Below are 15,168 nucleotides of genomic sequence, written 5' to 3' on the forward strand. Positions count from 1 at the left end.
ATATATATTTATCTTTCTCTAAGTAGTAAAATACTTTTTTAAAAACTTCAGAAATTAAAAGCTTGTTAAGCTGATAAAAAAGTCACAATATGAGCAGAGTTTATCATAGGATATGTCATGGTAGAAAAAAATTAGGAGGAGAGAGAGACTAGAACAGTTATGCATTCAAATGTCTTTCTGAGATATTATATAAAGTGCAAATGCCATATGATTGTATGCACTGAGGAACTCGCTCTCAAGATTAACAAAAAGGTCTCAGGCAGATAAAGAACTCTACAGTACAGCACGGTTCAGTAGTGTTAAAAAGATTATCAGGATGAATTAACTCAGCAATTAGACTGTAAAAGAAAATACCCAGAAAATTGCCTTAAATAGTCACTGACCCTAGGTTCAAAGAACATGACAAGCTATCAGTCCCAAATTCTGTCATCTGTAGCTTTTCTGTCCCCAGTGCATGTCACATACTGGCAATTTGTTATAAATACCAACAAAACACCAAAGTAGCTGTTTTAGCATTATTTAAAAAAAACACTCATCTCTTTGAGTCTAGGTGCTCTTTAGAACAAAAACTATGTCAGAAATCAGTAAATGTAATACTAACAAGAGCAACAGCAATCAGTCATCCTCAGAGACATTGCCATAAGTATATGGCAAGAGTAGAAAACAATAACAAAAGCCTAATGAAACAAGGGCGCAGTCTGCAAAATTCCATGCAAAATGTCAATCAGCATACACTTGGTCACATCTTCAAAAGAGGAGACATCAAGTTTGATTGCAAAAAAAAAAAAGTATCAGTTAGAGTCCTTCAAGATTTACAGAAATAAAAGAACCCTCATGAGAAAGACTGGAGTGTGGCAACAGGTACTGCGGGCACTATAATAAGGTATACTTCAGCTAATGTACCATGTCTCTGGGTAGTACAGAAACACAAATTCCCATCTGGATTTTCATTCTGATGAGCACTTGAAATTGGAGCCTGATACAAATGAGATAAATTATTGGAGGGAGATTGTAAAGGAAAAAAATTACATCTCAAAGAGGAAGACATAACTTTGGCCATATACTCAGGAATCTCTTGCTTCCTTTCAGCCATGCTCAAACCAAGAACTGTCAACATACCCCAAAGAGATAGAAATTTAGCAAAATTAAATTACACAAGAGGCCAAGAGGCCATAACTTGACCAAAACCACCTTTGTTGCAGTGAAGCAAGGAGGAACTAGGAAACGCAAATTGCAGATACAGAATTAAAAGTCATAACCAAGACGTAGTGCTACGTTCCACTGGTGTGTTCAGGAATAGCCTCATCATGTGATCCTTTCTTTTCTTCTTGCAAAAATTTCCATCTCAATTTCAAATTTCAAATTCCCAGTGAATTGTTGCCACTATTTTACAGATAAAAATACCTTGCAAGCAGGTAGATCGATCTTCCACACTACTTCCCACTTCATGAGCTCTCCATTAGCTGCATAATAAAATGGGCTTTTAAGGGGCAGAGTGTAACGCTTCAGATGCAGTAGATAATCTCAGATTTATTTTTTTTCCCCTACAAATTCCCTAATGACCAGACAAAGAACTCTGCAAATGCTATAGAGGTAAAGATCTGCTTACAGGTAATCCTTTCCCTGAATAACACACCCCTTAGGTGATTCTTTTTTTCAGTGTAACTACATGTACATGTGACTGTGCCAGTAACATCTATCACCTACTTTGTACTAGGTGATGAAGAGCATCAGAAACGTTCATCTATCTCTAAACACCCTAAGTCACATTTGTTCAGGTCTTAAAGACCTGTTCATCTGTATGTAAAGTTCAGGCTGATTGCCAAAATCATAAATACAGAGGGTACAATTTGAAAGTATGAATATTTATATTCAATGCTACCAGACAAATATTCCTGATATTGTACGTTGTAGGGAAATTTGGCTCAGGATGCCAGATTTGGCTCCTTTCTGATCTCAAGGAACAGTGAAGATCCCCTGTGTGTAAGCAGGAAGATAAACATGCTCCACAATCCTTAAATCTGTAAGTTTAGAAGAAAAAAAATTAAAAATCACATCAACATAGAATACGCCAATCTGCAGAATCACTAAAACGCCTAGACTATAATAACCTTCCCTTCTTACATATTGAAGAAAACATTTTTACTCTAATTAAAAATTTTAAAAGGACATATACCTTGTTTGTATATTGCATATTACAAGGTTTACCTCAGAAGTGTTTATCAAACAACATGTCATGCATTTCTCGAGCAATTCTTCATGCTCATGAAAACATTCCTCATTTTCAGTCTTTGAAGTGAACCCTAAGGGAATATTCATACACATAAGCTAATACTGATTATTTTATCAGCCATCGGAGCAAAATACGGTTTATCACAAAGATCCTAATCAATACAAAAACAAAAAGCCTTCACTTTTATGTCTGATGTTGAAAGAAACTCAGCTACAAAATAATTAATGAGAAATGTAACTTCTGTAATACACATTGTGAATACATGCTCCCTGATGCTTAGTTAAAAAAAGCGCTCCGTTAGGATTACAAAGAAAATATGTATTTTGCTTTTCTTTACTGCTGCTGAAGTACTGCATACATATCATACATGCTTTCATGTGCCATACTCAGCTGCACAGCATTTTTATGAAACATAAAACCTATGGAGTAAATGATATCGCAAGTCAAATATGAGCAGAGGTTAATAAAAAAAAGCTGTTGTAACATTGTACTGATTATTCACATTTTAATTTTAGAGACACTTCTTAGCATCATGCTATTTGTCTGTATGATTCAACAATTATCTCAAAACAAAGTCTTAAAAACATATATAAAGAAACCCTTTCAAGTTCCATAAAAGTCAGAGTAATTTCTATTTTATTGCTGTTCAGATTTTTTAGGTGACTGCTTAAATTGCCCTCACTTAGGATTTTTCTGGAGCCTGACTTGTCCTGAGCACATCAGCCCAAGGACAGTAAACTGCTGTGAATTGAAAATTAGATGCATATCAACATAGTTCAGCCAAACCACAGACTCACAAGTTTGTCAAGGGAATGCTGTGTCACACTGCCTGGTTTGTGGGGGAAGAATTCACCATGCGTGTAACAAAGTGATAATTTGAATAGTCCTTGGCAATGTCTTGGGAAAAGAGAAGGCCAGGAAGAGTGCTGGAAATGCACTCCACCTTTCCTGCTGGAAATCAATATGTGCACAAGTCTTTGCCTCATGGACACAAAGTGGCAGTAACCAACTTTTGAAAACTTCACAGAGGTTTCAGAACAACATTTCTGCTGTTGATCATCCTGAGGTGCCAGCCAGGCTAAATGCACATCCCAGGGCTGCTCCTTAGAGCTCAGAGCCTGAGAGTTTGCCTCGCCCAACTGAACCTTCTGTCTTTGCTTTGAACTGCAAAAAAATTTATGCCCCCTGCCCCAAGGTGCTTCCACTGGTAGAAATCTGAAATGTGTGCTATCTTCTGGGGTCCCCCATCGTGGGGAGGAAAGATCAATCTGACTTCATGCTCTTAGGAGGCTAATTTATTATTGTATGATATTATATTATATTATGTAAAAGAATGCTACACTAAAACTGTACTAAAGAATAGAGAAAGTACACAGATAGAAGGCTTAAGAAGATATTAATGAAAAACTCGTGACTCTCCAGAGCCTCAACACAGCTGGACAGTGATTGGTCATTAAGTCAAAACAATTCACATGAAACCAATCAAACAATGACCAGTTGGTAAACAATGTCCAAACCACATTCCAAAGCAGCAAAACACAGGAGAAGCAATCAGATAATTCTTGTTTTCATTTTTCTCTGACACTTGTAAGCTTCCCAGGAGAAGAAATCTTGGTGAAGGGATATTTCAGAAAATATGACGGTGACAGAAAGGTGTGCCTGCATGGCACAGGGGTAACAGCAGAAGGTGTTTTGTAGAGAGAGCTCTGAGTAGTAACCCACATCAGAAGTACTGACCTCTACACACCCAAGCTGGAGGAAGCCAGGTGGGAGTCTCTGAACCAGCATGCCTTCGGATGATTTACAAATATGCCAGACAAATTCCTGACAATGCTGCGGAGAATATGGAAGCTGTCAGAGCATTTATATCTCAAATTTCTCACAGCTATTTCCATATGAATCAATTTTCTAACTCTGGGCAACAGCAGTGCATAATGTGAATATAAATATACAACATTTGCTTGATAAACAGCTAGGAAATATAAAGTTTCTTATGTTCACACAAATATATAGCCCAGTATACCCATTAGTTCAAGACATCAGATGACCTTTATGTTATGCTGTAAAGGTCAGGAAAGGATAAAAAGCCAAAAAAGATGACGAAAAATAGCTCCAAGCAAACACCAGATGGATTTTGTACAACTTACTGCCTAGGACTCTACTGGTCAGAATGGAAGAATTCATTGGATTAGCCCCCTGGGAAACAGATACCACCCTAAAGCTGCCATCCAAGATCTTTTTCTTTCCTTCTAATAATTAATTTTTCTTTTTTGTAATTTCATTTTCATTCCACTCCCCAACATGTCACCCTGCACATAATCACATGCATGACCCAGTCTCTCTGAATCTGCATTTATTTCTACAGGAGTTTATGAAGGGCTGATGAGAAACTCATTAAAGCCCTTGATTTCTTTCTTCTTTAAAGTTATTAAAAGACATATCCTCTACCTGTCATGTTTTTTGCAAAAAAATAGATTTTTCAAGCTCAAAATCTCATGTTCACATATATGGAAACTAAAATTAAGTAGATTTTATCTTTTCCATATGTAAGCAATAGCATTGATTTCAGTGTTATTGATCAATGATATACAGAAAATTCAATCATCACTAGCTGGAGGGGAGAATCAATATAAAATTATTATTATTATTTAATCAAGACAACTGAATGACAATTTAGATTTTTAGTGAAGTTACAGTATTTTAATCAGAGCAGAATAGCATTCCAGATCAGAGTGAATTAAATAATTTGTATTGCTGCTACACACTTTACTCTGTGGGACTTTTACTGAATTAAATAATTATTTTAAACCACAATAAGTGCTTACAAGAATCAGAGGAAAAAACCAAGACATCATAATAATCAATTATGTTGCACTAGAAAATTAATTCCAAGTGAAAGTCTGTTTAGCAAAGTACTCAGAATAACAACACATGATCATTATTTTGCATTTACAGTCTTGTAGTGAAAATGCTGCTTCCTTAGAATACTTCTCAAGTTTCAGATTGAGATAAAAGCCTCAATTGTTATGAAACCATCATAGCACTTTCTTCTCTACTTTTGTAAAGCTTTCTATGTGCCTCATGTTCCAGAATGAATTTTTCAGCCATCAGAAGACCGCTCATCTGCTGAATAAAAAAGTAACTTGCAATGAGTTTCCCATATCAAAGAATAAATTACCTCTGAGTGGTTAGTATTGACTGGCTGATTGGCTGAGAAGAATATGCTATTAGTCTGCAAGAGAAATATTAAAATAAATTAGTTCAACCACAAAACTAATTTAAATTCTAGAAGAACAGCATTTCAATGCTTTGTTGGGAGTATTTAACCATCAGGAGCTCTAGTCACGGACATTTCTTGGAAAAAAAAAAAAGCCTTTGCCTCAGAGACTTCAAACCTGAGTTCAGGCAAAGGCATTATAAACTAAGAGACTATAAAGGAATGAAATATTGTGGCCTTTATAGTTCATCTTGAGCTGCAACCTTATGAAAAAGGATAGGTAAAATTATCTGGGGTGCTCCAAAGGTGGCTAGATATTCTAGGAATGAACATCTGTAGATGTTTCCATTCTAGACACTTGAGACACTTGATTTTTATTATGGTAGACTTGCCATTCAGTTTTAATGAATGTGTCTCTGAAGCTTGATTTATCATCAAAGATTCACATCCATCAAACTTATCCTTGGATCTGTTTCAGAGCAAATTATTGCCCAAAAGAAAAAGAGAAAAGATGAGTTCAGGGGGGATGGATGGGCAGTGGTCACCCAACTGCTTTCAGTGCATATTCAGTCAGACACACATTATGTAAGCAGCGGACTGCATAAGTGTCTGAGCACAAACATCTTCACTCCTATAAAAATAAAGGTGCACAATCAGGAACCTTAGTTTTGCAAAATTACTGCTTTCCTTTGATTAGTCAGAACTGCATTGCTGGCATACTTAACATGATTCTTCATTCAGATAAATTACCATTAATTTGAAAGCATAAGAGATTTAAATTCCACGAAGGAGGCTATAGGTCAAAATTAAATATGCATTGGCCTATTTCTGCTGATATCTTTATACTCAAATTGCCTAAGCACCTACAAGTAATCACAGGGAAAGGAGAAATAAAATAAGTGAAGTATAAAGAAGCACACTGATATAAAGAAATTGAGTCCATTTCAATTACTTTTTGATGGTCATTAGTTAAAGACATCCCTATTTCTTGTAAGGGACTAAAGGATACTGACATATTAATTACACAGACATGATGCCAGAATGGCAAAGCAGTTTACACAAATATGATGCCAGCATTGCTTTTTCTTTTGTATTAATATTATAATTACTAAATGTAAGTTCATGCAATTAGGTCTTTCTAACGTTAATCAGATTTCACTGATATTACAATCCAGGGTGTATCACTCATGCTTTTCTGCTAATGAGTCAAGAAACTTTGAATAAATATTGCTAAGGTTCTTCTGGAGATTTAATATTCCAAACAAAACAATTTGAAGCATTTCCAAAAGTACCAGATAACATTTCCTGCAGCAAATTAATCCATCTATAGTGTCCCACCTGGACACTAATGCATTAAGTTTATGGCTACAAGAAGTATCATTAAAAATGTGAATGTGAGAAGAGAGTCAAGCTCTAATGAGATTTAGGCATTGGTATTTTCCAGCTATGAAGTAAGGTGTGGCAGGCAGAAATGCAATGTATGGACCAGAGGACTTAGTATAGTACAGGAATCCAGGTAGATTAATTGTGCAGCTTGATTTGTTACTCTATTCTGTGTGTATTCATGCAAACCCATCTTTTGGAGCTGTAAATATATAGCTGGCTAAGTGAAACTGAAGTGGAAACTATAGGTGGGACAAGGTGCTTTGAAACAGAGGTTCAACAAAGGAACGAAAAAGATTCTCCCCAAAATACTGTAACCAAAAAAACCCCCAAAAAACAGCACCAAGTACACATCTCAAGAGACTTCTATATTGGAGTGGGTCAGTGAAAATTATATTTCAGCTTCTGCTGTTGCAGATATTCAAATTAAATAATTCCCAATTGCCTCAATGGGAAAATAAAATAAAATGGAAAAAGCAGTGTCGAACTTCAGGTTCTTGCAATAATTTCTTCATTTTTTGAAGTCACACATTTATTACAAAATATATGTTTAGTTTCATCTTTTGTTAATGGAATTTTCTGTGAAAGCTAGTGGAGCTGGAAAATAGAAGCAATTTCCATAAATTTACTTCTGCTTCTTTTGAAAATAAACAAAGCAGTGTTTTTTCTTATTATTGCATATAATTTTCAATTTTGGCTATCTAATTTAATTCATTAAGTTACACATGTCCTTTTTTTCTCCATTCTGTAATAAAATGGACAATTTATTGTTTTGCTATATAGCCTCTCTCAAAAGCTCTTACTGTTGTGCTTAATCAATGTGCATGGAGGCTAATCTGTCTAAGTGGAATTTCTCTCTCTTGTTCTTCTATCCTTTTTCTCTCCTTCTGTCACAGCTCACTGAAAACTTAATGTTGAAAAGGTGAATTGTGGGAGACCACAGCCTTGTCCACTCACCATCCCAAGATTTTCACACAAGTACTGTCACTGACATATTTTATGAAAAATCCTTTTGCCAGGATCTTTTCTCCTGAGAAGCTGAGAGGCCTCAGAAATTAAATGTAAACAATAACTATCTGATGGCTGTGGAATGTGGTCTGGAGATGGTTTACCAACAGCTGCATCTTTGATTAGTCTCATGTGGATGGTTTTTACTTGATGACCAATCACAGGTCCAGCTGTGTCAAGGCTGTGAGCAGTCACAAGATTTTATTATCATTCTTGTCTAACCTTCTGATGTCTCCTTTCTCTTTCTTTAGTACAGTTTTAGTATATAATTTTCTTTTAATGTAATATAATATCATAAAATAATAAATCAGCCTTCTGAAACATGGAGTCAAGGTTCTCATCTCTTCCCTCAAACACCACCACAAAGCACTAAGCAGAGACAGAGCAGGGAACGGGCCCTGATGGTGAGAACACCTTTGTAAGAACAAGGTTCTTGCTTCAAAGGGCAGTCTGGGATGGCAAACAGCAAAAGTCTATGGAGTCTGCCTCAGTAAAGAACTGCTGGAGAGCTTAAAAGACTAAGGAGGTGTTGGAATCTGAAATGCAAGGAAAGCAAGCTTACACTGCAGCATGGGTCCATAAGATGAAATATTTAAAGATTAGGTCAAAAGTATAAAAAATCCTTGTTAGCAGTGTTTTATTAGTCAATAACTCCTTAAAGAGTCTAGTAACTAAGGGTCTTCTAACCTTCTGAACCATGCAGTAAAGATGTGAGCCAAACTAACCCTTCCTGCCTATATAAAAGTTAAAAAAATAAACTCCATCATGTAAAAAGTCAAAGGTCCTACCTCAGATTCCTTCCAAAATTCCCCACAAGTAAATTATGACAGTGAGGGACCGAAAGAGCTGGCATAGCTGTGATGATACACAGTCCTCATGCATGTTTACCACTCCTGCTGTTCATTTTTATGTCCTTTACACACACGTTAAGCGAGCACATCTGCTCAGACACCTCCAGCTACCAGCACTTCACAGACCTCTAAAATCCATTTTCCCTTCTGCAAAATAAAGCCCTGAAAGCAAACCATCTGAATAAATCCCAACTGGCACTACAGAAAGGGAAAACACTAGACATGTTGTTCGGTGTGTTAAAAGACAATTACTATGGAAATGGGTGTTTTACCATCCCAATAATTCCATTTCTTTTTGTTTTTTTAATGAAACAGTGAAATAATAAACTTGAAAATACAGAACAGCCATGATTTCTATTTACAAACAATGGGAAAGGAACAGACATTAAAGAAGCTGGCTTTTCAACCTTGGATTTCATTAAAATGGAATTTAATCATAATAATTTAATGATAAATTTTAAAACGGCAAAATTAAACTGAATGAAGATGAAAAGTACCCAAAGCACTGTAACTTGTCATTACTACATATTTCCATGAGAGGGGATGAAGAATTCTGGTTTAATCTTTCTCTGAATTAATTTGGTAATTTAACAAAAAAAAAACTAAGTAAAAAGTCTGTCTTTACATTATCTTAACATAATTTTAATTTTCATACTAAAGAAATTGGTCATACATGTCTTAGACTGATAAAGGTCCTATGATGTGCAAATTTATGTGCATAACAGAAGTCTATACACAAACATGTGTGTGCAGAATTATGCACATGTTCAAATATTTTGTTCCATAAATATTAATTCAGTGTTTTCTAGAGCGCAGTGCTGAACTCGAGTTATTCATATTTGTAATACTCAATGCATCAAGTACATTCACCCTTCACAGTCAATGTCTATCAGCAAGTTTTCTAGAAGGCAGTCCCCTTGAGAATATTTAAGTAGATCTTACATGAACATTACAAAACATAAAATATTTAATATTTAAGAAGAAATCCTAACAAAAAGATAATTAGAAATTAGATGCCATTTATACAAAGGCCCATGTTATTTATTTCAAAGACAGATATTCAATGTGATTCACCTAATTGGGTCCATAAGGTTATTTAACCATCCTAAATTAGGAATTAAATTAATGCCATATTCCGTAATAAAAATACTTAATTAAATCATTAGAGTTAAGTCTTCTGAACTGATTTACAGCCCTGAAGAAGAAAGAGTTTGACAACTGAAAAATATGCTTCGGGGGCAGCAAAATAGGGAGAATATAGATATATATATATACATATACATATACACACACACATATATTAGTTGATTAAGCTCAGTACAGGGATGTAAATACTTATGACTGCTCTGAGAATGACACCACCATTGATAATTGCCAAACACCTACAAAATTACACCAGTGTGCTCATTAAAACAATATGCTTAATAAGCAATCTTGAAAATGCAAATGATGCTTCCCAAATGTCATTTTCCTTCTTCCCATCCACTTTCACCCCCCTTGGGTTTTAATACAAGTAGCCACGTCACAGTAGGTGTTAAACCCTCCCAGTTTTTGCATATATACCTTCTCATAGTTCAAATTGCCTTAATAATTTTTCCTCTATGTAATAGAAGAAATAAAATTAAAAAAAAAAAAAAAAACAGTGGAGAAGCCATCATCACAGTCAGTAAGGAAATTTCTATTAATATTATTTAACAACAAATATGAATTAAAGCCTTTCCTTGGTGGGGTTCAGGTAGTCTGAATATTAATATTATTATAAATAAATGCACATAAGATCTTTGACCAATATTTGTCTAAAATGATGATTTTCTTTTCATACCAGATAAACCAGCTCCTTGTACATAACATTCACCCAGTGTGGGAATATTAACAAACTAGTGATTATAAATTTACATAAAGAAAAACTGCTTTAACAACCTGAATCATCAGCAAGAGGACCACCTTGGTGGTTAGTAGATTTGTCTGTAATATTGATAAGCTGTTGCAACCAGCCCTGGTTAATTCCTAATGGGGGAAGAAAAAAAGGAAAAAGAGAAGAAAAAAAAAAAGGCTTGTGTAAGAAACCTTTAGCAAACATTTATCTAGTCAGTGATGGCTGATGTCAAAATACTCACATATTCAGCTTCTGAGAATTATATAGTTTATGTGATGATTTCACTCTGAGATTGCTCATCAACTCCTGATGACATACACAAATTCCAATATTATCCTCTGTATTATACCATTCTGTCTTTTTATCAAAATAGCCCTACCTGGGCACAATTTTTCTTTCTAACAGAGGGTGGCACGATGACAGGATTCCTCTTAAAAATGGAGCCTAATCCACATTTTTTTATTAAATCAGTAGTCTTTCCCTTCCAGTTTTGATCAGCACACACTTAATCTGTTAGCATTAGGAGGCCAAATTAGTGCCTTTAACACTGGATCCTGTTATTCCTCAAGTGCATTTTACTGAACTCCTCAGTTAATATTGAAGCAGCTTAGGGACCACCAGGACAATAATTCACACAAATGAACTCCTTTTGGTCATCTCCTTCTCCCACCCTGGCCCCAAACCTTTCCCCAATAGGTTGGCTTCTCCTGATGGTTGCAAACAACATATTTGTTCCTGGAGACCAAAATGAGAAAACTACAAAAAAGACCACAAAAAAAAACCCACCAAAAAAACCTAACATCCATTTAGTTTCTCCTAGCCCAAAACCAGAGAAACGGGCCATGCAGTAGAACTATTTTTTTTACACCAAGTAGTAAATGCAATGTCTTTTAATCACAATACAACTGAGAAAGAGCCCATACTAACTGAAAGAAGAGATAACACACTGCAGCAAACCAAACACCTGCAAACAACCTGAAGACGTTATTACACATCTGTTTTAAGCATAAAAAATGTCCCACTAACTATGCCCTCGCTGCCCTCTTCTCTCTTCCTTGTGCCTTCATTCTCTCAGCCCTATCCAAATTACCCTCTCACATTCCCTTGAAATATTTGCCCCTGTACTCTCTAAAATCTATGCTGCTGTTATTTCAAGCTAATACTTTAGGATGAAAGTTAAGCCAGGCAGCAAAACTACAGATGTCCAATTGACAGAAGCATCATCTGTCTGCAAACCAGAGAAGAAAAGATCTTTACAGAGAAGTCTCACTAAGCCCTACTTCCAAACAGCAACAGAAAAGCAAACCGAGGAGTGTTGAGTTTTTGAGGGGTCCCCAGGATGAGGTGGGAGATGAGAACCTGACTCCAGGTTCCCATACTATTTTATGATATGATATTATATTAAAGAATGCTATACTAAAACTATACTAAAGAATAGAGAAAGGATACAGACAGAAGGCTTAACAAGAATGAATAATGAAAAACTTGTGACTCGTCAGAGCCTCAACGAAGGCCGATGGTGAATTGTTCATTAAGTGAAAACAATTCACGTGAAACCAATCAAAAAATGACCAGTTGGTAAAAATTCTCCAGACCACATTCCAAAGCAGCAAACACAAGAGAAGCAATCAGATAGTTATTGTTTTCATTTCTCTCTGAGGCTTCTCAGCTTCCCAGGAGCAGAAATCCTGGCAAAGGGATTTTTCCAGAAAATATGACAGTGATACTAGGAACTTTAATGAAGGCTGGTATCCTATAGATTTGTGACCTGTGTTTGATTGACTTTGATGTGTTCTGAAGATGTAAGCTCCATATAAACCTCTCCCCAGCCTAAGACATTTATCACATTTTTACTGGATAGCCAAGTAATGCAGCATCTCTCTCATCTGGGCATGCAATCCATCTGCTTGTTTCCATGTGATTTTGCTTTGACACTTTAACAGGCTGTCAAAACAAGTTCCTGTGACCAAAATGCATCTAAAATTATTAGACACAGAAATAACATGTGACCATGAAAATTCTGCTTCTCTGGCCAAACACAAAAATTGCAAAGCAAACACTGGTTCTACAACTAAAATGGTGTCTCCTCAGCAGGCAAGGTCATCTTGAGTTCTTTGTGACTACACATTTACTCCATGAAATACTCCCCATCTTATTAATCCTACAGAATTGATGTAATCTATCTTTTCAGCTTGATCTCTCCACACACCCCCCCCCCACCCCTATTTTATACTACTACTCAGAGTCTTTATATGCTGCAAACCTACTCTGTAGTGTTTCTAATGACATCCATTTTTGTACAGCAGGTGAAATGCTGATTACTTAATTTATTTCTTAGTCATTTGAAAAACTCCCACTGTATTTTTTTAACTATACCATAGCTTAAATACATTAAAAATATCATAGAATCACTAAGGTTAGAAAAGTCCTCCAAGGTCTTCAAGTCCAACCCTAATGCCAAATAAGAATTCTTCCAGAATTGCTGCTGTCCTTAACATTTTTATGAGTTATGGAAATATTTTCTAAAATTTAATTTCAATATATAACTGGTTTTTAGTATGATCTTAAAACACATAGCAAAGAAAAAAAAAGAAACAATTTTGCTCATACAATTTTTTTTAATATCTAAGAAAACCTTAGGCAGTATATTCAAGTAGGTATTTAAAACCTTTGAGAAGTCTTAGATCAGCTACAATGTTGAGTAGGATCTACAAGAAAATAAAAGGCAAATAGCTACTACCCTTGTGTACAATCTGTGTAATTTTAATCCCAGCTTGATAAAGCCTGATTGGCAACTTTTTGCTCATTTTCACAAAGCACCAACTGTTGCTTAGAAAATGAGATAAAAATGCTAACCACATAGCAAGATTTTGAAACAGAAAGTCTCTGTTTGTCTGAAAATAGTCATAGCACATTTCAAACTAACTACTGGAACAGGAGAACAAAGTGCAGTAGGAAAACATCCAGAATTTTCAATGAACGGGGAAAACTTGTCACAGGTTCCAAGAGAGAACCATAGGGAATGCTTTCTCAGTAACAGGAGTAGCAAGTAAACGCTATTGAAGCTATTTGAAGATACCTACCCTAGTCTTTAACATAAATGCTGAAAAATAAAAAAAAAAAAAAAAATCCCAGAGAATCTATTATTCTTCATTCAAGAAGAAAAAGGAAAATGATAGAGAAGACAAATACACATGTTGATTTTTCATGAAAGCTGGAAAAACTTTCCTCACGATGCATTTCCAGGTATTGAGGCTTGTTTGTCTCCTCACAGTTGTACAGAATATTATTTTCTGTCTTAAACTTTTTTCTTTTGTTTTCATATCAAAATCACTGTATCTCAGGAAGCACAGGACTCTAAATCCAGTTCTCCATGGGGGCCTAAATACACAGTTCAGGGAAAAGTTACATATCCAGTGACAGCTACAGAAAGTACAGAATATCCCATTGCTCCCTCTACAGAGTTAGTGTAACATATGGTTATCATGGGGCTTTTCTCATCAGCTCAGACTGAGACAGAAAGTTACAGTTAGACTCAAATTTGCATGTATAATATCAGAGCAGAGTGTCTACAGATCTGTAAGCCAAAAGAAAAAAGTATGCACAACTTTAGGAAATTAAAACTTGGAGTTACAAGACAGCTTTAGCTGATCTTAAGTCCCATACAGCTACTAACTAATTCTCAGCGAGGCACAGAGGGAATTAAACATGCAACTCTCATCATTATCAAAGATTGCAGCTACTCAGAGTCTTTATATGCTGCAAACCTACCCTGTAGTGTTTCTAATGACATCCATTTTTGTACAGCAGGTGAAATGCTGATTACTTAATTTATTTCTTAGTCATTTGAAAAACTCCCACTGTATTTATTTAACATACCCTGCTTTTCTTCATCTGTAGATGAAGGCCACTGAAAAAATTCTCAGGGATACCACAGGACTATGGCACAACAAATGAGCATCACAGTATGAATGCATTACAGGACATCAGGGTGCAACATAAAAATCTTCTCAACAGTCCATTTACACACTGTGAACTAAATTCAGTCACTGTATTTGTATGTGAAGGTTCTACCTACCCCTGCAGGTCTAATACATGCATGTTCAACAGCACACTTCAACCTTTGATTGCTTCAGCGTCTAGTTTGTAATTCTGACGATACAAAAATACAACATTCAAATATTTTAGAAGCATTACAGGAAGGAGAGGGGCAGGGAAATAATTCAGTACATCAAGTTTTAATAAGTGGCTTTCCTGAACAAGGGCCAGATCCTGCACGTTCTCTGCTCCTGATAGAGAAAGCAACATCAGTTTGTTACTAGAGAAAAATAAAATTGAAGTTATGCTTTATTTCATGCATTCCTGGTTCCTGCCAACTCTTGAGAGCTGCTTTCCTATTTTCTTACTAATGTTCAGAGATAAAGAGCATTTTTCAAGAATACATACTGACCACAATTTCCACAAATAATGCATAAGTTGACCTACAGAGAAAGGAAAATAATGTTGGTGGCTGCATGTTGTGTCTCTTTCAATGCTGACTTACACTAAAGAGAAAAGAATTCCTTATGCATGGAATGCAGTTCTTACTTCATTCTGCTTT

The sequence above is a fragment of the Molothrus ater genome, chromosome 4 (genome assembly GCF_012460135.2).
Source record: "Molothrus ater isolate BHLD 08-10-18 breed brown headed cowbird chromosome 4, BPBGC_Mater_1.1, whole genome shotgun sequence".
In the NCBI taxonomy this organism is placed as follows: Eukaryota; Metazoa; Chordata; class Aves; order Passeriformes; family Icteridae; genus Molothrus; species Molothrus ater.